Genomic DNA, 27035 nt, shown 5'->3' with positions numbered 1-27035 from the left:
TTATTTATATATTTATTTTTTAATCACCTAAATAAGCTGAAGTGACATTTAGGACCTATCAAGCTTCTCTGTGCTCTTTATACTTGAGACAGCTTGTTAAAATTGTTAATTAAAGGGGCTTCCCTGGTGGCTCAGTCAGTAAAGAATCCACCTGCAATGCGGGAGACCAGGGTTCGATCCCTGGGTTGGGAAGATTCCCTGGAGGAAGGCATGGCAACCCACTCCAGTGTTCTTGCTTGGAGAATCCCCAGGGACCGAAGAGCCTGGAGGGCTGCAGTCCATGGGGTAGTAAAGAGTTGGACACGACTGAATTAAAATTAAAGGACCCGATTACAGAGGAATACTCAGAGTGGTGGTCCAAGAATCCTATCCACAGCTCTCAAACCCCTTGACCATTCATTCAATTCAAAAGAATGGAGAGTCTTTGAAGAAGGGACGAATTGAGAGCATAGCATTGACATATAAACACTATCAGGTGTGAAACAGACAGCTAGTGGGAAGTTGCTGTATCACACAGGGAGCTCAGCCTGGTGCTCTGTGATGACCTAGAGGGATGTGACGGGGGTGCAAGGGAGGGAAGCTCATGGGGGAAGGAACATATGCACATCCATGCCTGCTTCATGGTGTTGTATGGCAGAAACCAACACAACACTGCAAATTAAACACTCCAGTTAGAAAAGTAACACAGTCTCTCTGGAGAGAGGAGCTACATTGTGTGCGTAGCTCCAGCCTCCTCGGAAGGAGTGGGGTGCTGCTGCCTTTTCTCCAGGCAGGAAGGGTGGGCTTCCAGCAGCTCAGGGTGCTCTTGGTGGGTTCCTTCCATTCATACTTCAAGTCCAAGAGCAAGGCAGAGGGAGTGGAAGGCCACTCTTGGTTACTGCAATCTCCACGGACGAACGATGAGGATGCATTTCCTGCGGACCACAAAAAAGAAATTCTGCCTAATTTGGCAGTTCCCCAGGGGTCCAACGATTACAACTCTGTGCTTTCACTGCTGTGGTCCAGGTTCAATCCCGGGTAGGGGAACTAAGATTCTGCAAGCCTTGTGTACAGCGTGGCCAAAAAAGAAGAAGAAGAAGAAAAAAATCTAATTAGGACTCAGGGGTGAATAGGTGGAGCACAAAAGAGTTTCAGGGCAGTGAAACTACTCTGTGTGATATTATAATGATGGACATTTATCGTTATATGTTTGCCCAGACCCTTAGGATGGGTACCACCAAAAGTAAGCTGTGGGCTCTGGGTGATGATGACGTGTCAATGCAAGACCATCAGTTGTAACAAATGCACCATCTGGTGAGGGATGCTGACCTAGGGGATGTTATGCAAATGTGGGATCAGGGAGTAAGTGGGAAATCTCTGTGTCTTCCGCTCAATTGTGTTATGTGTCTAAAACTTCTCTAAGAAATCAAATCTATTAAAAAGAAATTCTGCCTAAGAGGACCGCTTCAGAGGGTGAGGAGAAGCCAACAGCCAAGGAGTCTCATTCCAGGGTTCCAATCTAGGGAGGGGGAGAAGGAAACAGAGATGAGAAGCCCTTCCTCCCCAGGCCTCAAGTTCCAGCCCCACCTGGGGTGGGAGTAAGGGGTGTCTTATTGTTGAATGAGGAATGGGGTGGAATCAGTTCACTATAACTGAATAGTTTTAATTACTGAGTAGTGATTGTAAATTTGTAACTCAAAGGAATTGGACTTCATTTTAATTCTCTTTAAAAAATGACTAAGTTTTTTACTTAGTGCATTTCTTCCCCCCCCCCTTTGCTACTTTTCTCATCATTTTGTATTTTGCTTTTGTGTTTTCCTATGATAAAATCATCATAAGTATTTCCATGCTGTTATGCAGTCTTCATAATCATCATTTTAATGACAGTACTGAGTTCCCTGTATGAGTGCTGCAATTTGCTTTCTCATTCCTGGGCTGCTGGATCTACAGGCTATTTAGAAAAATTTTAAATAGCTTTTCCCATATTTTAGAATTGTTTGTTTACTTGTTTTAGAACATAAGCTTACTATCATTAATATTTTTATAATAATTTATAAATAGTGCCTATAATTATAAGTTGCTCTCCAAATCATAATTTCAAACTTCCACTGTTACCAAACTCAAATAGGAAAAAATTCCAGTTTATCTAAGTCAGTTTTTGGGATCATCTTTTAAAAAAAGTTTGCTAATTTAGCAAGTAAACATTTTTCACTATAGCTTTGGCTTACATTTCTTTGATAACTAGGGGGCTTGGTGTTTGTCTAATTCTGTGCGTTAAAAGCATTATCTGTTTTGCTTTATTTATTAAAAATCTTTTTCCCAAATGTGAAATGATGAGAAAAATATTAAGACTCTCTAACAGACACATGGTAAAGTGATACAAACAGGTGAGACAGAGGGTAGAACTACAGCTATTAAGTAAACATGTAAGAAAGTGCTGATCTCAGTAGTTACTAAACAAAAGGAAATTAAAACACTAGCGAGGTTTATAAAGATATCACCTATCTGTTTATTACCTCTTTGTAAATTTGAGCCCAATCTTTTATTTACCTTCTAGATCTTATTAACTTTTTCACATGAAAGAGTTTTAATTTTATTGAGTTAAATATAGGATTATTTCCTCTTTTTATGTTTGTTTAACTAGAAAATCAGTCTCTCTTCAAAAATGGATAAGTACTCATATCAGTTTTCTCTGATCTTCTTTACTAAGTCAATTTTTTGATTCATCAGAAGTGAATTATGTTGCATGGTAAAAACTGAAGAAATTCATGAATCCTACTCCCCCAAGGCCCATTTATTGAATGATCCTTTCATTATTCCTTGGCTTGTGATGCTTCTTTTATCATACATGCAAATATAATTTCTTTTCAGTCACCTTATCTGTTGCAATAATCTGTATGCTCATCAATATATAAAAGTAAAGCAATGTTTTAATTACCATAAGTGTACAACTTGTTTTAAATCTATGGTTTACTATCTTTTTGGAAAGATTTCAAAGATGTTACCAAATATTTTAGCAGATGGGGTTTAAATTATTTCCTCAGTATTGAAAATGGATCCTGTTATGATTTTACTCTAGTCACATTAAACCTATAGGTTAATTTTGGAATATTTAAAATCTTGACACTATTGAGTAGTATAAAAAATTGATATAGTTTTTTGTCTTAGATATAAATATGTTTTCTTTTTTTAAAAGTTTTGTCTCTAGACCACTCATTTTTCTCATTTGTATAATTCTTACTTAATTTTTGCTATCTCTGATGGGAATTCTTGAATTTGGTATATAGAATTGGAATTGATGTTTTTCATATCTAATTCTTACTCTTCCACTTTGCTGAATTCATCTATGAATTCTGTTTTTCAATTGGTTAGTTTTCTAGAGCTTCTGCATGTTACTTTCTACAAATCATCATAAATTTTTTTCTGCTTTTTATTATGATTTTGGGTTTTTTTGGTTTATAAATTGTGAAATTGATAAGAATTTCTGAAGTATCACTATTTTTGAATTAATAGAAATATTTCCTTTGCTGGTGATTTGAAAGGAAAAGACGTTAGTTCTTTCCTCATTGAGCATGATGCTGTGTTGTTTTGAAATAAACTCTCTAAATCCAACCTTTTTGTCTTTTTTAAAGGGTATAATTAGAAATGAGCATGTTTTACCATTTGCTTTGTTGCCATCCCATTAAGGAGGTAATACAAGTTTTTGTTATTTATCTTTTTTATGTTACATAGGATGGCTCAGAGTCTCTTGGACTGCAAGGAGATCCAACCAGTCCATTCTGAAGGAGATCAGCCCTGGGATTTCTTTGGAAGGACTGATGCTAAAGCTGAAACTCCAGTACTTTGGCCACCTCGTGCCAAGAGTTGACTCATTGGAAAAGACTCTGATGCTGGGAGGGATCGGGGGCTGGAGGAGAAGGGGACGACAGAGGATGAGATGGCTGGATGGCATCACTGACTCGATGGACATGAGTCTGGGTGAACTCCGGGAGTTGGTGATGGACAGGGAGGCCTGGCATGCTGCGATTCATGGGGTCGCAAAGAGTCGGACAGGACTGAGCGACTGAACTGAACTGAATTGAACTGAGGATGGCTCAGATGGTAAAGAATCCGCCTGCAATGTGGGAGACCTGGGTTTGATCTCTGGGTTGGGAAGATCCCCTGGAGGAGAGCATAGCAACCCACTCCAGTATTCTTGCCTGGAGAATCCCAATGGACAGAGGAGCCTGGCAGGCTGCAGTCCATGGGGTCGCAAAGAGTAAGACACGACTGAGCAACTAAGCACAGCACAGGATGTTAATCAATTTTATAAACAATCTGCTTTTCATTAGTCAAGTGAATGTCCTTTGGCATAATAAATTGTTGACTTCTATTCCTGTTGTACAAAAACACCTGGACAACATCATTAACAATGTAGAGTAGATTTAATATGGAGGAAATTGCCTAGCAGAGAACAGTGTCACACAGACAGATCACCTAGAATCTCACTGTCCCACAGTTTAGGGAACGGAGGTAGTGAAGGACAGGGAGGCCTGGTGTGCTGGAGTTCATGGGGTAGCAGAGTCAGACACGACTGAGCAATTGAACAAAAATGTGCTTCCCAGGTGGCACAGTAGTAAAGAGTCTACCTGCCAATGCAGGAGATGCAAGCGATGTGGGTTTGATCACTGAGCTGGGAAGATCCCCTGCGAAAGGAAAAGGCCACCTGCTCCAGTTTTCTTGCTTGGAAAATTCCCTGGGCAGAGAGAGGAACCTGGTGGACTAGTTCATGGGGTCACAAAGAGTTGAACATGACTGAGCACGCGCGCACACACACACACACACACACACACACACACACACAATCAGGCTCTTGGTATATGGAGGCTCCTCTGTCTGTAGAGGGAGCCTTAGTCTTGCCCTATGTATTCATGAAGACGGCCAGGGATCATCTATGTGAGTATGCAAGAATGGATGCTCCCAGGCCTAGAAGGGGTCTTTCTAGAAAAGAGGACCCCTGGAAAGTTGAGGCTGCCTTTCCTTTCTTTGAGGGGATTCAGGTCTCCTGTGCCAGCTCTCTGCTGAACTACCAAAATGGAGAGGAAACAAGCTAGGACCATGGAGTGTTTCCTGTTCCCTGTTACTTCATTTACAATTTTAGTATCTGTGTTCATCAAGAAGACTGGGCCGTAGTATTAGTCTTTTGATTTAAAATTTTTTTTGTATATAACAATGTATTTTATACTGTGTTTCCTGTGAAGTTATAGCCACTTAGAGCTATTCCAAGACCAGGGGCATAATCTTGTTTGAACCACATGATTCATCTGAATTTACCTTTATTGTAATTGATTCTAATTGTTTTTATGGTTTTGACTTTTGTTAATTTTATGCCTCTTTTAGCCAAGTTGTTTGTTTCTTCCTTTGTGTGTGTTCTATTGGATAGGGCTTCCCTGGTGGAATAGAAGATATTCTGTATGCTCTTATATTTATAATAATTTGGAAAATGGAGAACTTGATTTTAATTTTATTAGTGGTAAGGTTAGCAATTTTTATAGATTTATTGAATTTCTGTTTGTGATGTTATTATGAAAACTAAATATTACAATTAACTCCATTTTATGGAAAAGTAAGAAGAATATATGCTCTTTTGCTCTTTTCCCTCTTTATATACTTTTTGTTAGTTTAATCTGGGGTTGTAGGCCCTGTTGTTTAAGGTAAATAAATGCTTTTATTAAAGTATATTTTGTCATTTGTGTCCTATGTTAGTTACCATAGTTACGCAAATTATTTTAGACATCAATCTTTCTCCTTTAGTTTTTAGTGATTTCTAAAGTTTTTTCTCTTGCAATTTTCAGGGCTTATTGCTAGTTCTTTACCATTCTACTATGACTTCCCAATGATAGAGTTTTAAATTTGATTCATTTTCATTTTCCAGTGGATGAATTAACATCTTAAGCAATCTTTTTCATAGACATATCTGAGATTGTCATTTTGCTCTCAACCATGACTAGCAAATTGACTGGTTAGCATATTTTTTGTGCCATCACCTCTCTATAACTTTACTACTAAAACCCAAAGGCATTTCTCTACTGTTTTCTGCAGAGAAACAAAAACAGAAACTTTATTGATTATACATTAATTCTTGGAAATTACCTTTTTTAAGTTTAGAAGATTTCAAGATGACTTTTATTTTCTTGGAATTCAAAGAACAAAGCTGATAGGAAACACATTGCCTATTAAATCTGCCATGAACACAGTGACACTTCTTTATTTCTATTGGTGTCAGGTCCTTTTATACTACGGAGAGATTATTATTATTTTTTTTTATTACAGTTGATTTTGATCCACTTTTTTCCTTTAAAGATGATCATAGTTTGTAATTTGAGTCTCTGTCATCTTACTTCCATTTCTGTTGTCTTCTTTTACTTTCCTAGGTCTTTATTCTGAATTTTATGATTCCATCTCAAGCTTATCTTGTCTTCTTCAAAATTTATTTTTCTGCTAAGTCAAATCTGCTATTTAGTACTTCCAGTAGAGATTTTATTTCAGTTCTTCAATTTAGATTAACTCTCTTATTTTTGTCTATTTGATAGAAAAAAGTGAAAGTGAAGTCGGTCAATCGTATCCCACTGTTTGCGACCCCGTGGACCATAGCCTACCAGGCTCCTCCGTCCATGAGATTTTCCAGGCAAGAATACTGGAGTGGGTTGCCATTTCCTTCTCCAGTGGATCTTCCCAACACAGGGATTGAATCCAGGTCTCCCACATTGTAGGCAGATGCTTTACTGTCTGAGCCACCAGGGAAGTCCATTTGATAGAATCATGCCCTTATATTTCATTGAGAACATAAGCCAGAAGTTAATTTTTTTTCTTATTTCCTGGAGTAAATCTATTCCTGGGGAAGGATTTATTTTTAAAATTTTATTTTAATATAAAACAGAGAAAATTGCATAAATATGCACAGCATAAAAAGTTGTAAGAAGTTAACACCATATAATTCGAATCTAGGTCAAAAAATTCAATATGGTCAGACTCCCAAAAGCTCTTTGCAGAACAAACTACATAATTTGTAGGGTTCAGTGAAAAGTCAAAATGTGGTGCTCCTTGTTTCAAAATTAGTAAAAATTTCAAGACAACAACAACAGAGCATTAAACCAAGTGCAGAGCCCTTCTGAGCATGCAGCCCTGCCCAGCTGTACAAGTTCACATGCTTAACTTTTGCAGAGGCTGTGAGGAGTAAATGAAATCATGTTTGTGTGGCCACTGTATTGAACTGCATTAAGATGCAATTTTATTTTCCTGTCTTGCCCACTCAGCCACAGTTATCTTCTCCTTCCCTGGAAGAAGACTCCTGCAGGCCCATGATAATAGTCAGAGTCTTGGATAATGCACAACTGCAGAGATTTTAGGTTACAAATATTGTCTCATTTAAGTACTTGAAGTGGGTAGTCCTGGACAATAATCGGAATTCCTCACTTTCGTAGCTTGGTTTTCCCTTGGCTTAGTCCTGCTTAGGGCTAGAGGCCTGTAACAGGAAGGTGATCCTCCGTCTGAGCCCACTTGCTGCGATTTCAGTGTCTTCAGTTAAGTGGGGAAGAGATTCAGAGGATAGGACAGCTTTGCTTGGTTTAGGGACTTAGGTCGTTGGCCGTGGCAGGTTGTCCATGTTGTCTTTATTTTCCTGTGGTGTGTTTAATGGGTACTCAGCTAAGAGGCTGACTGCTGTGTCCTCTCCTGCAGTCATCTGGAGGGTGCATCTCACTCCTGTGGTGCCTAATGATTCAGTTTTAGCTCACCTGATCTCTGACTTTTGCTCTTGCTGCACCTTTCAGCTGTAGTCTCCATGGATCCTCAGGGAGCACTATTCAAGTGGGAGGGGACATGGGTAAACCGATGGCTGATTCACGCTGATGTTTGGTGAAAACCAACACAATACCTTAAGGCAATTATCCTTCAATTGAAAATAATAAATAAAAAAAAATAAAGACTGAAGGTAATTGAACATATGCCAGACTTTTCTCCCACATGGCCCACATCTGATTCTGAGACAAAGCTCATTTCTCCTGTTCTGATGAACTCAGGGAGATAGTCCACTTCCAGCACTCTGCCACCCAGTGAGTTAAAGGGCCCTTCTCAAACCCTCTACATTGCCTAGGTGAGAGTCAGTCACCAGTTCACAGTCTATTGTGTGCATGAGTCAGGCCCTGGACCTCGAAGACTCTCACCTGTTGGAATACACTCCCCAGCACCTTGACTAGTCCTGTTGAGGACCATCATCTCTTCCTACTAGACATGGAGGAGAGTTGCCTCCATGCATAATAAAATTCTCATGGTATTACAAAAGTTTGCTTCCAGAATGCAAATCTGTAAACTGCAAAATTGTGTTGTTACGAGTCTAATAAAAACCTATGCTTTTTGGTCAGGATAAAGATAGTGAAACTTACTTATAAAACTGACCCTACATTTTTACAATGGATCAAGAGTCATTCATGTACTACTCACCTTCACATCACCTTCTAGGCATTTTGAGAATGGAGATTTAGGTTGTGGATGGAGCTTCCAAGACTCTGATGCTGGGAGGGATTGGGGGCAGGAGGAGAAGGGGACGACAGAGGATGAGATGGCTGGATGGCATCACTGACTCGATGGACGTGAGTCTGAGTGAACTCCGGGAGTTGGTGGTGGACAGGGAGGCCTGGCGTGCTGCAATTCATGGGGTCGCAAAGAGTTGGACACGACTGAGCGACTGAACTGAACTGAATTTTTTTTAAATGGTGACAGTAGCAACGATGTAGCAAAATTAGATCTCTCACATATTGCCTCTGAGAATATTAAAATGGTACAGCCATTCTGTGGTTTTCAGTCTGTTTGCCCTCTGATGGAGAAGGATAAGAGGCTTATGAAAGCTTCCTGATGGGATAGACTGACTGTGGGGGATAATGAGTCTTTTTCTGATGGGCGGGGCCATGTTCAGTAAATCTTTAATCCAATTTTCTGTTGATGGGTGGAGCTGTGTTCCCTCCCTACTATTTACCTGGGACCAAACTATGGTGGAGTTAATGAATGGATGGATGGCATCACTGACTCGATGGACGATGGACGTGAGTCTGGGTGACCTCCAGGAGTTGGTGATGGACAGGGAGGCCTGGCGTGCTGCGATTCATGGGGTCGCAAAGAGTCGGACAGGACTGAGCGACTGAACTGATGAACTGGGCAAGCCTCAGGCAATCCCGGAGGCTGCCCCACCACCGGCCCCACCATCAACCCAGCCCCATCCTCACAGGCGACCGCACGTGCTGCGTGCATGCAAGCACACACCCACAGAGACACATAGACACAAATACACAAACACAAACCCAGACTCTGAGATGGGTCAAGAGCCAGAAACCCCAGGTATCAGAGACAGAGAAAGAGAGAGAGAGAGAGGCATCAAGAGGACCACACAGGCTTCCCATCCCTTGACCTCCACACACTCCACCCTCCATTCTGAGTATCCACCCGGCCCCCCCGTCGACCCGACCACACCCTCGCCCACCGACACACTCACACACACACTCTCACTCACTCACCCTCTGGCCTGGGGACTGGGTCTGGGTCTTGCCTAAGGTAGCCAAGCCGAAGGGGACCTTTGAGATCTCAGCTGCGAACAAGAAGTCTTGGAGACCCTACTGGTGACTGCCAGCCCCAGGGCACCGTGTCCATCCTGGGCTCAGCCCAAGGCTGACGCCCCTCCCTTGGGGAAGCTGCTAATTCCTCACAGCCTTTCTCTGAGGTATGTCATGGTGGGTGCCAGTGTGTCTGTCTCGGGTCGGATGCCATTCTCTCTCCCGTGTCTGTCTCGCGTTTTCCATCTGTCAGTGGCTCTGTGTCTCCCTCTCTCTGTCTGTGCCTCCGTGTGTGTGTGTCTGTGTGCAGTTGTGTGTGCTCGCACACGTGTCTGTCTCCCCCTCGCCATCTTTGAGTCTGTCTCTGAACCTTCGTCTCTTTCTGGCTCTGTGTTTCCTGATACCGGGCCTCCCATCCCTTCCTCTGCCCCCGGCCTCTCCTAGGTGCTATGACTCTGGCTCTTGCTGGCGAACTTGTGTCTGTCGTCTGTCTCACTTGGCCTGGCTGCGTGTGAGTGTCTGTGTGTCTGTCCGTGTGCTTGCCTGTCGCTCATCTGCTCTCTCAGGAAGGCCCTGCGCTTGGGGGGTGGCGTGGAGCAAGGGGGAGTCTCGGTAGGGCAAAGGGGCGGGGCTGACGCTCTCCAGTCGATCATGCTGGTGGCTCCCCGTGCGTTTGGGCACCGGGCAGGTGCAGAGCATGAGGGGCTCTCCGGCCCCAGCTGGACTGCACCTAGGCCCAAAGGAAGCTCAGAGGACCGCACGCCTCCGGGGCCACGTGGCCCTATGCAGTGAATGGGATGGGGTGGGCCTGGAGAGGCCCAGGGTGGGAGAGCGCTGAGACCTCCTCGACCCTCACCCAATCTTCAAGCTTCCACACACATTCCCAGCCGCCTGCTCTGGGTCCCAGAAGCCTTCCGGACGCGGGTGCTGGCCAAGGGTGGCAGTGTGTGGGGGCCGGGAGGCTTCGGCCAGCCGCCCGGCTGCCCGCCCTGGCTGCCTGGAGTCTGGTGGCCGGTCCTGCGGCGCATATACAGCGCATGTCAGGGGAGAAGTGCGCCTGGCTCTCCCAACCAGCAGGCAGGTCAGAGCGAAATTGAGACGCAGCGCAGGGCTTTCAGGGTGCCTGGCAGCAGCCGCCTCTGTCTACAAGCCTGAATAGGCCTGATCTCATCTGATCTCGGAAGCTAAGCAGGGTCAGGCCTGGTTAGTACTGGATGTGAGACCACTTGGGAATACCAGGTGCTGTCGTCTTTTTGCCTCCCCTCTCCTTTCGCCCCAGGGCTCCAGCTGCGGTTAGCGCTGCAAAACCTACCTGCCCCTGATGTTCCCATTTCTTTGCCCAGAAAATGAGACTAACTACAATATACCTGCAACCACAATAAGCACCCACACACCCAGGCTATTTTCCAGCTATACTTACATGCTATGAGGACATGATCCCTTTTCAGTACATGTAAAACACAAAATGACACGCTCATGTCATTAGGTATTTTTAAAATTAGATTAGCACTTTGCCCTTCTTTACACATCAGTCATGATTACTTATCTCAATAGCTAGTTTCTATTTTATGTCAGGAAGTATCTACTAAGATAGTCACTGTTCATATTATTCTCTTAAGTCTGTACACGATGGAAGCCAACTCCCTAGCCTGGAAGGACGGGGTCCTGGGCACCGTATCTGACTTTTGACAGTTGACTTTGCACTTTCAACAAGAGATAATGTGCCCTCGCTAAGAGGCACTGAGTGATTGTCATCTGAGACAGAATCTATGGGACTGCAGCTTCTTCACGTGGGGCGGATGCATGTTGATGTATGGCAAAACCAATACAATATTATAAAGTAAAAATAATAATAATAATAAAAAGAAAACCTAAGGGATAGCCAAGCTACATTTCCTTCTGTTTTTTAAGCTAGGGGATGCTTTCTGTGAAGCTTACATGGGGGTTACAAAAATAAAGACATAAAAGAGCCTCCAGGAACTACCAGTGATCGTGGATTGGAGTCGGAGAATGACTTCTCCTACCCATCCTTGCATCGCAGTGAGGAACTGAGGCCCAGACACAGCTGGTAGGGAGACAAAGACGAGTCTGTCTCCCCACTGTCCCACTTCTCCCCATCCCAGACTGGCACACAGACCAGATGCCTGACAACACATAGCAGTCACTCTGGGGGATACCTCAGACTTTTCTAATTTAGCAGCATTTTAGTTCACATATGTGACAATGCACGGAAAAAGTAAAAGGCATTCATGGTTTAAATCATACAACGTATTGTTAACCTTCATTGAAAGTTCATTTCACCTGGATTAAAGCATGGTCTCCACCTGGGCCCCACGAGCCTCCTTTGGGCTTCTCCTCTCCCGCCGCCCCACCCTCTGTGCCATCCCCACCTGCTAAGCACAGTCTGGCCGCACTAGCCTTCCTGCTGCCCTGTGCACACAGTCCTGCTCCCTCCAGGGGATCTGGGTGTGTGAGGATCTCTGAACACACACACACCCTCCTTCTCCCTGCTCCATGGAGCACCCCATTCCCTGTTGCTCTCTCCACAAAGTCGATCCTCAAACAAAATGCTATAGAATTCACTTGTTTGCCGACTTATTTCTCTATCTTACTTGACTAAATCAAACTCTATGAAGTCAGATACTTTGTAGATTCTTTTCCTTACTGACTCCCCAGCACCTAGAACAGTGCCTGACACACAGTAGATGTGTGAAATATTTGTTGAGTGTTGTGTGAGGGGATGAAAGGTGAGAACAAAGAATGGTGAAACCACGGAAACAAAGCGGGAGCCCCAGGAGAGTGGGTGCTGAGCAGGGCACAGGTCACCATGCCATTGCTAGGGCTGCACCTAAGTTCAGGGTACATCTTTCAGAACACAATCACTGAGAACAGCATGGCATAATCACTCACCAACAGGTATCACTGTGGCAACAATACTAACAAACAGCTTTAATACACAAGTGTTTTCCCAAATACTATATTTCACTAAGTTAATCAAAAGATGTTTCTCTTATACTGACAGATCTCTATTTTCAACTCAACACAAGAGCTGGCCATTTTTGAAGAAAGATCTTTAACATCAAAGTGAGGACAGTTAATATTAAAGCAAATCCAGGCTCTAGAACACTTCTGTTTTCTGCTGGTTTGAATCATCTTCAAATCCTCCAAAACAACAGACTTGAGACAAGACCCTGGGGCTTTGTAGAAACGAGGACATTTTCTCTTCGTTTTCTGTCTATGCAGGCGATGCAGGCAGAGCCCACAGGGTCTCTAGGGGGGTCACAAATAGCCTTTCCCTTAGAGACACATACAGTGTTTCCTGTTTTTTGTTGTTGTTGTTGTTTTTTAATAGTCCTAGGTCATGCAACCTGCTCCAAAAAGCAAACATCTGGATTCTGATGGTAAAAAGAATGTCACCACCTCACCAAAACAAAGAACTAGAGAGTGTTATCAATATTCCACTGTTTAAAATATATATATATATATATATATATATATATATATTCCACTGTTTTGAACACCTACACCTAAACTTTGATCTGAATTGAGTTCATCCTCTCACCCTCACCTCTTTCACTACTTCCTTGAATCAGTGTGTTATGATGCCTAGGAGAAATTTATACATCAAAATATTCTCTTCAAGATCGTAAGCTGGAGCACAGGAGTTCTAGAGGGTCCAGATTTTAAGGTGAAAGAAATGTACAGAATAGCTACAAAGTAAGGGGGAAAATGAGAATAATCAAGAGAAGAAAGAAAAACAAACATCGAGGAGAAGGGAAACAAGAAGAATAAGAAGGAAAAAGAAGGAAGGGGAAGCAAAAGAGTAAAGGGAAGCATGAAAACTCACAAAGGGCTGCCCACCGAGGGACACACAGGCTGGGCTCTGCCCAGTGAAGGGCCTCTGAGTACTGGGCCAGTCAGGAGCCAGTGGGCAGGTAGGGGAGAAACCCACCATGTTCCAGTGTCCTCAGAGTGTGGACCCCTCATGCAAACTACCAGGGCACTGGCCTCCCACCCCTCCTCCCAAAACTGGGGAGCTTTTCAGAACTGCCTTCTGTCAGCCCTGCATCCGCAGACAGTCCCTCTTCATCATCAGGACAGGTGTTTTCAGAGTGACCCAGGGAGAGCTCTCAAGAGCACATCTCAAACTGCCAACTCCTCCACCCACCCTTCCTAAGGGTTAAGAAGCTCAGTTTAGTTCAGTTCAGCAACTCAGTCAGGTCTGACTCTTTGCCACCCCAGGGACTGCAGCACACCGGGCTTCCCTGTCCATCACTAACTCTTGGAACTTACTCAAACTCACGTCCTTCAAGTCGGTGAAGCCATCCAACTAGAAGTCCAAGAAACTAGACTGGTTTTAAAAAAACATTATTGTCTGAAGTAGAGTGGGAGAAAGAACATTCCTGACAAATATTTAAATGCTCCATTAAAAAAAAAAAAAACCTCACAAAAATTTCTGGGTGCTCCACAATTCCAAATATGCTTCAAAAATGATCTCTTTGTCATCACAAATAAGCCAGTGACTTACAAAACAAAACACACCTGGATGAGGTTTACATCTGTAGAGAGGACAGGAAGAAAAAAGATAGGATATGCAAGTCAATGGACATGGGCTTGGGTGGACTCCAGGAGTTGGTGATGGACAGGGAGGCTTGGTGTGCTGTGGTTCATGGGGTCACAAGAGTCGGACACAACTGAGCGACTGAACTGAACTGAACATGGGCTGATTTAACAAAAACTGAACATGGAAAATCATCTCCAGGAGACATGGTTGATCTGCTTGAGAGCATTTTATTCCTGTGTCAGGTGGCAGGTTGAGAGATAACACCCCCTGGCCCCTTACAGAATCTCTGCTTTTCCTCAAGTGAACATGGAGTCAAGCATCAGGACAAACCTGGAAATCAGTTGAGAATGTACTTCACAGTATATTTCATCCCACAGAAGCTATTTTATTTAGAAGCCATAGAAACACTTCTTTTGGATACTAGAGGACATAAGAGTTGTCCTTCTGAGACTATTTCTTTTCATCTCACAGCCATGGGGCATGATCCAGCTGTGTTCCCACTTCCCTTTCTACCTTAAACCTGAGGGATAAATGTCAACCACCTTTAAAAACTGCAAGTCCTTCTGAAATTCATTTCAGCATTTTGGTTCACCTCAGTGTTATACTCAATTCCTTTCAATTTGATCTATTTCCCTCTCTCATCTTTTTGTATACCTCACATATTCATAAGCTGCTCATATATTTTTTTGGAATCAAGGTGGATTACCATTCTTTCAGCCAGCGAGTAAACACAGGTCTTAGGATTCCTATACAAAAAGTTTGTCATGTTTCTACCAGCTATCCTTCTATATTTTCCTCCAGGATTTTCTGTGCCCAAATTGCTTTTGTAAAATCAGTCGTCTGTTCAATCTCTTGACCATTCACATTTTTAAAGAAAGATAATGGACTTGGACTTCCCTGGTGGTTCAGTGGTTAAGAATCTACTTGCTAATACTGGGGACAGGAGTTTGATCCCTGGTTCAGAAAGATCCCACATTCCAAGGGACAAGTAAGTCCACGAGTTGCAACGACTGAAGCTGGAGTGCCTAGAGCCCATGCTCCACAAGAGAAGCCACTGCAATGAGAAGCCCCAGCACCACAACTAGAGAAAGTCTGCACATAGCAACAAAGACCCAGCCCAGCCAGAAATAAATAAATAAAATTAAAATTTTCAGAAAGCATTTATTCAAACAAAGAAAAAAAGGGACTTTCCACAGTCCAGTGGTTAAGACTCCATGTTCCCACTGCAGGGGGCCCAGGTTTGATCCCTGGTTGAGGAACTAAAAATCCCACATGTAGCAATGAAGATCCTATGTGCTGCAACTAAGACCAGGAACAGCCAAATAAACATATATACTTAAAAAATTTTTTTTACAAAAAAGGAAGATAACGGCCTTGATTTTCCAAAGATGCACCAAGAATGATCAAGTCACTCTCACACCTTGACCCTGTTCTCCACGAATTCAAAACTAAAATTAAGTCTCTCTGCATAAATCTATCAAATAACATTTGGAGCTTGGTGATGAGCCCTTAAAATGGTCCTCAGGCTCTTTCAGCACACACAGAATTCCATCAAATATAATACTTGCATTCATGTGCTAAGTAGATATTTTATTAATATTTATATATTTTCAGCAAAAGATCTTCATTTATTCACTCAATATTTAAGTATATACTGTATCCAAAGGTCTTGAAATGTTAGGAGTCTACACAGAAGACAGATAGTAGATACAGATCAGATCTAAACCTAAGTAATTCACATGATAGAGATATGAATAAAATGCCAGGAGGCTCCAGAAAAACCACCGTGGTCGGGTGGGTTGCATCAAATAAGTAAAGGGAAATGGAGAGAGAGAAGATAAGGAGAAAAGATAACTGGAAAGGATCTCTTCTTATTAACGTTTCTGCTACAAACTTCTGGAGCAAGCACATTAGTCTCGAACTTCCTTTCCAGCCTGTCCTTCTAGGAGATTTCACTCTATGGACTTCAGATGGTCAGCCTCAGCACCTCAGGCTTCTTTGTGAAGGAAACACAAAGACACTGTAGGAACTGAAGATCCCCAAGAACCCACAACCCCTGAGGCCTCACTGCAGCCTCTGCACCTAGATTCATGTAGAGGAAGGTCAGTTTCTTCACCAGTAGATGAAGGTGGAGAAAACCAGTTTCACAAAATGGATTGTGGAAAAACAGAAGTGCAGTCCCTGAGAAAGGCAGAAAAGGCAGCACCACGAATCTGAATTGGCCTGCCATGTGGATTAGTGGGGCTTTCCAGGTGGTACTAGGGGTAAAGAATCTGCCTGCCAATGCAGTAGACAAAGGGACCCCAGTTTAATCCTTGGGTTGGGAAGATGGCAATGGAAACCCACTCCAGTATTCTTGCCTGGAGAATCCCTTGGACAAGGAGACTGCGGGATATAGTCCATAAGTTCACAAAGAGTAAGACACGACTGAAATGACTTAGCATGCACACATGGGGATTAGTAACCAGTGTAAAGAAGAGCCAAAAGGCCAAAGAAAAGTCAAAGGAAAACCAAGTTGTCAATTTTCTAAGATAGAACCACAAGTCTTTCTTCTTCAGAAAGAAAAATAATCAGTGAGTTGTTTTACTTTAAAACAAAGCTGAAAGGGACCACATGCTACAAACAGTAATTTTAGCTGTAAAGTCACTACACACAGATCACAGTCAAGTGCACTGGAAATAGTTTATCACTATTAATAATCATATTATCAGTATTTGCAATTAATATGTATTTTTCAAAAAACGTAGGGTCTATGCATGGTTTTCAGTGTTACTGACATTCTCACTTGCCTGCTTACGACAGGGAGGGTGAATGGTCCCAGAATGAGAATGCCCTGCAGAATCCCACAGAATCACAGTAGGAAAAGTTTTAGCAAGGGCCATTAGACCATTTTGGACAAAACAGTTACTGGGCTCTTGGGTTTATTAACAGATCAGCTGGAGAAAAATAAGTCACTACATTAAACTATTTTCTACTTATCTCCATCATCCTCTTTAAGAATACACATTTTAAAAGGAGACAAATTGCTATATTAAAAATTGTTACTCTGGCATTTTGCAAGTTATATCAAATAACAAAGAAAAAATTAGTTTGCAAACGTCTCGGCCTCAATTCCAACTATCATCTCTTACCAAACTAAAATTCATATTATCACTAAGTAACTTTCTGTCTAGCATTCCTCCAGTTTACAAAAAAAAAAAAAAAATCAGTAACATAAAATGTTTCATAACTTTTTTAAATTGCCCTAAAATTTTAGAGGATAATATAAATGTTTCAGTTAAAGTTGAGAAGTTCAACCTAGTGATGAAAACAATGAAAACATCACCCTAATCATTGGTGTAAAACACAAGATATGAACAACTGTTAAAATATCTCTCTATGAAATTGATTGATTCTACTGTAGCTACACCTAGCTATTTCCTAACCAGGAAGTAACTTCTAGAAAAACATCTACTTCTGCTTTATTGACTACTCCAAAGCCTTTGACTGTGTAGATCACAACAAACTGTAGAAAATTCTTAAAGAAATGGAATAGCAGACTACCTTACTGCCTCCTGAGAAATCTGTATGCAGTTCAAGAATCAACAGTTAGAACTGGACATGGAACAACAGACTGGTTTCAAATTGGGAAAGTAGTATGTCAAAGCTGAATATTGTCACCCTGCTTATTTAACTTAGATGTAGAGTACATCATGTGAAATGCCAGGCTGGATGAAGCACAAGCTGGAATCAAGATTGCTGGGAAAAATATCAGTAACCTCAGATATGCAGATGACACCATCCTTATGGAGGAACCCTGAGTTTCCTGCCTCAAGCCAAGATGAGGCCCTAGTCGCCTGCACCAACTCGAGAGGAATCCCGAGAGGCCCCCCACAACTCGAAAGGATTCTTGACTTCCCAGAAACAACATGAGAGGCTCCCTCAGGTCCCCATGGTAACTCAAGGGAACCCACACTTCCTGCCGCAACTCAAGAAACACCTTGAGATGCCCCCTTCAATGCGAATTGAGGCCTGATTCCCCTGCCGTGACTCCAGAGCACTCCCGCACTCGCCCTCGCAACTCGAATGGAGATTTAACTTCCCTGAGGCAACACAAGAGGCTCCCTGAGTTCCTCGTGGTACTTGGAGAGGAATCCCAAGCCTCCCGCCGCAACTCGAGACAAACCAAGAGATTCCCCCGTCAACGCGAGATGAGGCCCTTTTCTCCTGCAGTACCTCGAGAGCAATCCCAAGTTCCCTCTCAAAACTCGAGAGGAGGTTTGATTCCCTTCATGCAACTCAAGGGGGCCCAGAGATCCCCGTCACAACTCGAGGTGAAAGCCGAGTTTCCCGCCACTACTCGAAAAGAGCCCTGTGTGTCCCACCTCATGTGGACATGAGGGCCCATTCCCTTCTTCAGCTCAAGAAGAATCCCAACTTCCCCTCGCACCACAAGAGGAGGCCTGTGTCACCAACTGAATCTCAAGTGGAACCCCGCGGATCCTGCTGCAAGGAAAGAGGACGCCAGATAAGTCCTGATTCCCCTGCACCAGCTGCAATGGAACAGTGAGTATCCCCTCACAACAGGATGGGAGGCCTGTCGCCCAAGCCTATCCTCTTGAAAAAGCCCAAATTCCCCGCCTGAACTCCACCAGAGGCCTGATACCCCTTTGAAAACTCGAGAGGAATGCAGAGTTCCATGCCTCAATACCAGACGAGGCCTGACTCCCTAGTTGAACCTTGATATGAAGCCCGAGATCCCTGTCGCCGCCGGAGAGGAACACTGAGTTTCCCGACTGAACTCTAGACACAGCCCTATTCACCGGCAGCGACTCAAGAGGAATCCCGACGTGTCCCTCACAACTCGAAAAGAGACCTTACTACTCTGAGGCAACACGAGTTGGTCCCTGAGGTCCCCGTGGCAACTCGAGAGGAACCCCAAGCTTCCCGCCACAACTCGAGAAAAAACACGAGATTCTCCCCTCAACGTGAGATGAGGCCCTTTTCCAGAGCAGTGTCTCCAGAGAAATCCCACATTCCCTCTTGAAACACGAAAGGGTACTTGACACCCTTGATGCAACTCAGGAAGGTCCCCGAAATACCCGTCCCCACTTGAGAGGAACACCGAGTTTCACGCCACAACTCAAGAAGAGCCCCGTTTTCCCCCTCCTCAACTCGAGATGAGGGTCGATTCCCCTGCTTCGTTGGGAAAGGAATCCGGACGTTGCCGTCGCCCCTCAAGAGGAGGCCGGTCTCACCTTGAAACTCGAGCACATCCCAGGGAGTTGTGCCTCAATTCGAAAAGACCCTGATTTCCCCATCCACTCCAGATAAGCCTGATTCCCTTGCACGGACTTGACTGGAACCCCGAGAATTGACTCAAAACACGAAGGGAGGTGTGACAGCCCCGTGGCACCTTGAGAAAAAGCCCCAGACCCCTATGTCCACTCGAAAGGAAGACTGACACCCCTTTTACACCTCGAGAGGGAAGCGGACTTCCATGTCTCCACACGAGACGAGGCCTGACTCCCCTGTTGAAACTCCATAGGAAGCCCGAGATCCATGTCAGAACTGGAGAGGAACCCTGAGGTTCCGGCCTCAACTCAAGATGAGGCCCTATGCCCCTGCACTGACTGGAGAGGAATCCCGAGAGGCCGCTCGCAACTCGAACGGAGACTTGACTTTCCTGAGGCAACACGAGAGGGTCCGTGAGGTCCACATCGCAACTAGAGAGGAGCCCCCAAATTCCTGCCAAGCCTCGAGGAAAACCACGGGATTCTCCCCTCAACGCAAGACGAGGCCCTTTCCCACTGCAGCGTCTTGAGAGAAATCCCACATTCCCTCCTGAAACTCGAAATGGTACTCGACACCCTTTATGAAACTCCAGAAGTTCCCCGACATACCCGTCCTCACTCAAGAGGAACACCGAGTTTCCCAGCACACCTCAATCTGAGCCTCTTTGCCCCTCCTCATCTCGAGATGAGGGTCGATTCCCCTGTTTTGACTGGAAAGGAATCCTGACCTTCCTGTCGCACCTCAAGAGATGGCCAGTCTCACATTGAAACTTGACAGGAACCTTCGTGGGTCGTGTCACAATCCCAAAGACACTGATTTCCCCATCCACTCGAGATAAGGCCTGATGCCCCTGCACCGATTTGAATGGAACCCCAAGAATCAAGTCACAACACAAAGGGGCACTGACACCCCAGGTGCATCCTCCAGAAAAAGCTGCAGTTTCCAAATCCAACTTGACAAGAGGCCTGACACACCATTCACAACTCGAGAGGCAAGCCGAGTTCCATGCCTCAACACAAGACGAGGCCTAACTCCCCTGTTCAAACTCCACAGAAACCCCGAGATCGATGTCAGAAATGGAGAGGAACTCTGAGGTTCCTGCCTCAACTCGAGATGAGGCCCTACTCATCCCTGCAGTGACATGAGAAGAATCCTGAGGTTCCCCTCGTAACTCAAAAGCAGATCTGACTTCCTGAGGAAACACAAGCGGGTCCCCCAGGTCCCCACACAACTCGAAAGGAACCCTAAGCTTCCTGCCACAACTCCACAAAAACCATGAAATTCTCCCCTCCACACGAGATGAGGTCCTTTTACGCTGCAGCGTTTCCCAAGAAATTCCACGTTCCCTCTTGGATCTCGAAAGGGAACTTGACACCCTTTATGAAACCCCAGAAGCTTCCCGAGATACCCGTCCCCACTCAAGAGGAATGCTGAGTTTCCCGCCACAACTCAAGAAGAGCCCCGTTTTCCCCTCTTCAACTCGAGATGAGTGTCAATTCCCCTGCTTCGTCTGGAAAGGAATGCCGGGGTCCCCGTCACCCCTCAAGAGGAGGCCGGTCTCAAATTGAAACTGGAGAGGAACCCGGGGGTCTTGCCACAATTCAAAAGACACAGATTTCCCCATCCACTCGAGATAAGGCCTGATTCCCTTGCACTGATTCGAATGGAACCCCGAGAATCAACTCACAACACGAAGGGAGTACTGATACCCCAGTTGCAAATTCGAGAAAAGCCCCAGGTCCCCAATTCAACTCGACTGGAGGCCTGAAACCTCTTTTACAGCTTGAGAGGAAAGCAGAGTTCCATGCCTCAACACAAATCGAGACCTGACTCCCTGTTTGAAACTGCAGATACACCCCGAGATCCACATCAGAACAGGAGAGGAACCCTGAGGTTCCCGCCTCAACTGGAGATGAGGCCCTCTTACATTACACTGACCTTAGAGGAATCCTGAGAGGCCCCTCACAACTCGAAAAGATTCCTGACTTCCCATAGGCACCATGAGAAGCTCCCTGAGGTCACCGTCGCAACTCGAGGGAACCCAAAGTTTCCTGCCACAACTCGAGAAAGACCTCCAGACTCCCCCTTCAACGCAAATTGAGGCCCGATTCCCCTGCCGTGACTCAAGAGCAATCCCACGCTCCCCCTCGCAACTCGAATGCTGACTGGACTTCCCTGGGACAACACGAGAGGCTCCCTGAGTTCCCCGTCGGTAACGAGAGAAACGCCAAACTTCCCGCCACAACTCGAGAAAACCACGGCATTCCCCCGTCATCGTCATCGTGAGATGAGGCCCTTCTTTTCCTGCAGAGCCTAGAGAGCAACCCCGAGTTCCCTCTCAAAACTCCATAGGAGGCTTGACTCCCTTTAGGCCACTCAAAGGGCTCCAGGAGATACCCGTCGCAACTCCAGAGGAGAGCAGAGTTCTTTGCTTCAACTCGAGACGAGGCCTGACTCCCCAGGTGAACCTTGAACGCAACCCCGAGATCCCTGTCGCCACTGGAGAGGAACATGGAGTTTCTGGACACAAGTCTAGATGAGGCCTATTTCCCCTGAAGTGACTTGCGAGGAATCCCGAAGTGCCCGTCACAACTCGAAATGATACTTGACTTCCCTGAGGCAATAAGAGCGGGACCCTGAGGTCCACGTTGCAACTCAAGAGGAACTCCAAACTTCCTGCCAAGCCTCAAGGAAAACCACGGGATTCTCCCCTCAACGCAAGATGAGGCCCTTTCCCACTGCAGCGTCTCGAGAGAAATCCCACGTTCCCTCTTGAAACTCGAAACGGTACTTCACACCCTTTATGAAACTCTGGAAGTTCCCCGACATACCCGTCCCCACTCGAGAGGAACACCGAGTTTCCCGGCACACCTCAATCTGAGCCCCTTTGCCCCTCCTCATCTCGAGATGAAGGTCGATTCCCCTGCTTTGTCTGGAAAGGAATCCCGACGTTCCCGTTGCTCCTCAAGAGGAGGCCGGTCTCACATTGAAACTCAACAGAAACCCTCGTGGGTCGTACCACAACCCCAAAGGCACCGATTTCCCCATCCACTTGAGATAAGGCCTGATGCCCCTGCACCGATTCGAATGGAACCCCGAGTATCATGAAAAAACATTAAAACCATCTTTAGTGAAAAATATCCATATAGAAAAGGTCACGCCAATCCCATATTCACCATGTCTACTTTAAATCCATCAAGTTTGTGCAAATCACTGAAAATCTCAGTAACACTCTTTAAAAAAAAATTATTTAATTTTTTAACTTTACAATATTGTATTGGTTTTGCCATATATCAACATGAATCTGCCACAGGTATACATGTGTTCCAAAAAAAAAAAAAGGATGAGAAGAAAAGATATATTCATACAATTGAACAATTGCTGAAAGGAAGGTGGGGCTGTGGATTACATTATACTGTAGAAACCATATGATTTCCTGATTTTGGGATTATGTGCAGGTTTTTTCAGGAGAACGCACCCATTTTGGATAAAGTATATAGAGTATTTTAGATGATGTGGCAAATGCGAGCCCTTTCCCCATTGCTAGGAGTTTTCTGTACATTTTAAATTCCTGGAAAGTAAATTATGTTTCAAAACAAACAAGTCAATACCATAAAAGAAAATCAGATTAGACAGGCATGAAACTTTCCTATAGAGGTCAAGACTTACCCAGACGAAGTTCAAGGGATGCTGTGATGCTCACTGCCCTCGAAGGAGTCCACATGGAATGAAGAAGTACTGTGGGAAGTCTATTAGTAACCACCATGCCTTGGGTCCTCTGGATGACCTATTGCAGGAGAAACAGATTTTACAAATAAAATTTTCCCCATAACTTTGAGAGAGTCATTTCTTAGGCAGGTTGATAAGTCTAGGGGTCCCCAAGGAGAGAGGGGTCTGGAATTCTCAAGGAGGAAGAAAGGACAAACATTTTTTTTTTCTTCTCTACATTTCTTAGGATTATATAACAATAATGTATCCTGCCTGAGGACAGTCTCTGAATTAAACCTTCTGGCTAATTCTGTTATCTTAAAATGTAAATTATGGGAGTAGGTCTGGTGAGGTCTTTACAACCTCCTGACATTCTTTGGATTCATTGGAGAGTATGTAACTTCATTGCTAACACTAGCAAGGGGGTACCCTTTCTGCCCCCTTCTGATGCCCATGTCAGAAGCTTTCTCTATCTCCTTTATATTTCAGTAAAACTTTATTACACAAAAGCTCTGAGCGATCAAGCCTCATCTCTGGCCCCAGATTGAATTCTTCTCCTCCGAGGGCCAAGAATCCTGGTGTCTTCACGTGATTCAACAACAACCTTTCAACTTCACAAAAAGTTGTTAGACTACATTCAGTAAAGTTGAACAATTTCCAATCAATTTCCAATCATATAAAATACTACAACTTACAATCCCAATAAATATACAAAAATCACTTGCGTTTCTATACACTAATAACAATCAGAAACAAAAATTAAGAAAGTCCCACTTATAATTGCATCAAAAAGAATAAAACATCTAGCAACAAACTTAATCAAGGACATAAAAGACCAGAAGTCAAAAAACTAGAAAGCACTGATAAAGAAACCAAAGAAAACACAAATAAACAGAAAACTATTCCACGCTCACACACTGGAACAATGAGGAATTAAAATGTCCATTCCAACCAAAGCCATCAACAAATACACTGACTGCAATCACAAAATAATATTCAATGGCCTTTTTCACAGAAATAGAAATATTCCTAATATTAGGCTGCTAATATTGAACAGGACCTTAAATGGCCAAGAAGACTCTGAGAAAGAAGAACACAGCTGGAGGCATCTTCCTCTCCAACTTCAAACTACATCACGGACCTGTAGTAACCACCACAGTGAGGAACTGGCAGGAACACAGACACATGGACTCCAGGAAAGAATAGAGAGCCCAGGAATGAACCCACATGTACGTGGTCAGTTCATGAAAATCAAACCAGGAACGAGTGAAGAGGAAAGGACAGTCTTCTTAAGAAACAGTGACAGGAAAACTGGCCATCTACTCGGAAGAACATCAGTGAAGGTCATCCTCTGGATCATCTAACAGAAATCGAACTGAAAACCCACCATTTTGCACATGGAGCTCTTTCCCCCCGAGTCCTCTGAGATGGACCTCCGGTCAGCGCTCAGCTGGACACAGGACACGTCTACTTTGTCCTCATTTTCCCCTCTTGCAGCGCCTCCCTGCTGGTGGGCACTGAGGCAACCCCGCTCCTCTCAGCTGGGACGCAGCCCCGTTACCCAGGAGCCCGAGCCCTGAGGGCCCTGAGGAGACAAAGCTCCCGCCAGCTGGTCACTGAGCCCAGTCTGAAGGCAAAGCGTCCTGTGCCCACGGGTCAGAGGGGGTTTTGGCGCCCCCTGCGGGCCCCCAGAGAAGAGCGGGCAGCCCTGCACTCACAGACCTCAGAGGGCTCACCCAGAAGCAGCTCTGCTGTGAGCACTCAGACTGGAAGCCCAAACTGAAATGGAGCAGAATAGCTCCATGACCCTCCTCAAAACATGGCTAAGGAACAATCAGAGCCTGTATCAAATGCAGCCATAAAAAGGAACACATTTGAGTCAGTTCTAATGAAGGGGATGAACCTAGAGTGTATTAAACAGGGAAGTCAGTCAGAAAGAGAAAAACATGAAATCGAGAAGGATGGGTCTGATTAATCTGTTCACATAGCAGCAACGGAGATGCAGACATAGAGAACAGACTTACGGACAAGGGTGGGGAACAAGAGGGAGAGGGTGAGATGAATGGAGAGAGCAGCATGGATGCATGTACACCAACATTTGTAAATAGAAAACCAGTGGGAATTTGCTGTTATGACTCAGGGAACTCAAACTGGGGCTCTGTAATAACCTAGAGAGGTGGGGATGGATGGGATGTGGGAGGGAGATTCAAGAGTGAGGGGACACACGTACACCTATGGTTAATTCATGTGGATGTATGACAAATCAAACCAATATTGTAAATCAATGATCAATCAACTAAAAATAAATAACTGAAAAAAAAAAAGATGAAATGAACAGAAACACAAACTTTGCAACTAACACTGTAATTCAATTTAAAAAACTATAAAATTTTAGAAAACAACAAAAGATTTACATGACCTTTGGTCTGGTGATGAGTTATAACACACAACAAAAAAAGCCAACTTACCAAATTAGGAATATAAATTATTTAAAACATTGACTTTTACAATTTTATACATTTACTCTGTGAAGGACCTTATTCGAGAGAACCAAAAGACACACTATTAAATGAACCACTGACCACCCACCCTTGCCAGGCAACAGAGAAGAGAAAACACTTGCAGGAGTCATCTTACAACGGGAGGTCCTGGTAAGGAACAAGGGACTAACAAGCTACCACCAACCAGGATTCTGGAGAGGTCAAAAAGAGATGGGAGACTGCAGTCCAGAGGTCCTAGCAACTTCCCAGGATCCTCCTCGCTGGAATCCACCTCGGCTGAGTGATGCGTGTGCCCCCAGGAAGGATTCCAATTCAGAATGACTGGCAAGAGACAAACCAGAAACTAACCCAATGACCATAAACCCTGAGACGGTGAGCCACGTGGCAGAGCAGTTCTCTCCGTTTCCCTCACCCTCCTGCCCTCTGCCCCGGCAGCCCTTCCCAATGAAGTCTCTCGCTTGGATGGCACTCCTCACCACGGACAATTCATTTCCAAGTGTCAGACAAGAATCCATTCTCAAGCCCTGGAAGGGATCCTCCTTCCTTCATCAAAACCACAATCCAGGAGAAAATATCTTCCAAATGCTACCTTGTAGAGAAGGCAGTGGCACCCCTTCCAGTATTCTGACTTCAGAAATCCCAGGGACAGAGGAGCTTGGTGGGCTACAGTCCAACAGCAGGGCATTTCTGAGGGGAGGAAACAGTCCCAGGGAAGCTGAGGCACTCGCCGAAGTCCCCAGAGCTTTCGACGGCACAGCCAGAACTGTGGCTGAGGACTCCCAGTGGCCAGGCCTCTTGATCCTGGCCTTCTCACCAGGTACATGTGTGGAAAACTAGAATCAAAAATATGCCTGAGGGCTTCCCTGGTGGCTCTGTGGTAAAGAATCCGCTTGCCAGTCCTGGAGATGCAGATGTGATCCCTGCTATGGGAAGATCTGCTAAGATCCACATGCTATGGAGCCCATGTGCCACAACTACTGAGCCTGTGCTCTAGATCCTGGAAGACACAATGCCGAGCTCACATACTGCAACCACTGAAGCCCGTGAGCCTGTGCCCCACAACAAGAGGAGCCACTGGAGTGAGAAGCCCACACACCACTAGTTATGGCCCACGCTCACCCGAACTAGGGAAAAGCCCACACACGAAGACCCAACACAGCGAAAAATAAATACAATTGTTTTCCTTAAAAATGCATATCTGACAAAGAATCTGTACTCAAATTGTCCAAGAACACTAGAGCAAAAAAGCCCATTCATAATTGGTAAAGATTGAAGTAGACACCTGGCCACGGAGGGTATACTGATAGTAAACTATCCTACAGAAACATACTCAAGATACTGGTGGGATGCATGCACAGCCCCCTTTGGAAGACAGTCTGACAGTTTTTTCAGTAACCACATGGGACAAGCACTGAATTCTATACA

At 44.5% G+C, this 27035-nt stretch overlaps 1 long non-coding RNA gene and 1 pseudogene across 1 annotated transcript; both read right to left on the bottom strand.

Moving 5' to 3' along the window:
* Positions 1-250: 250 nt before the first annotated feature.
* Positions 251-27035, bottom strand: part of LOC113899109 — a 43073-nt pseudogene continuing 16288 nt past the window's right edge.
* Positions 6865-8595, bottom strand: LOC113905776. Its single transcript, XR_003506133.1, has 2 exons — positions 8461-8595; positions 6865-7819 (listed from the first exon to the last, which is right to left on the bottom strand). It is a non-coding gene; the product is annotated as an uncharacterized LOC113905776 (long non-coding RNA).

This window comes from Bos indicus x Bos taurus, chromosome 1 (genome assembly GCF_003369695.1).
Source record: "Bos indicus x Bos taurus breed Angus x Brahman F1 hybrid chromosome 1, Bos_hybrid_MaternalHap_v2.0, whole genome shotgun sequence".
In the NCBI taxonomy this organism is placed as follows: domain Eukaryota; kingdom Metazoa; phylum Chordata; class Mammalia; order Artiodactyla; family Bovidae; genus Bos; species Bos indicus x Bos taurus.
Note: the sequence above shows the minus strand (reverse complement) of the source record. Positions and strands in the feature narration are given on the sequence as shown.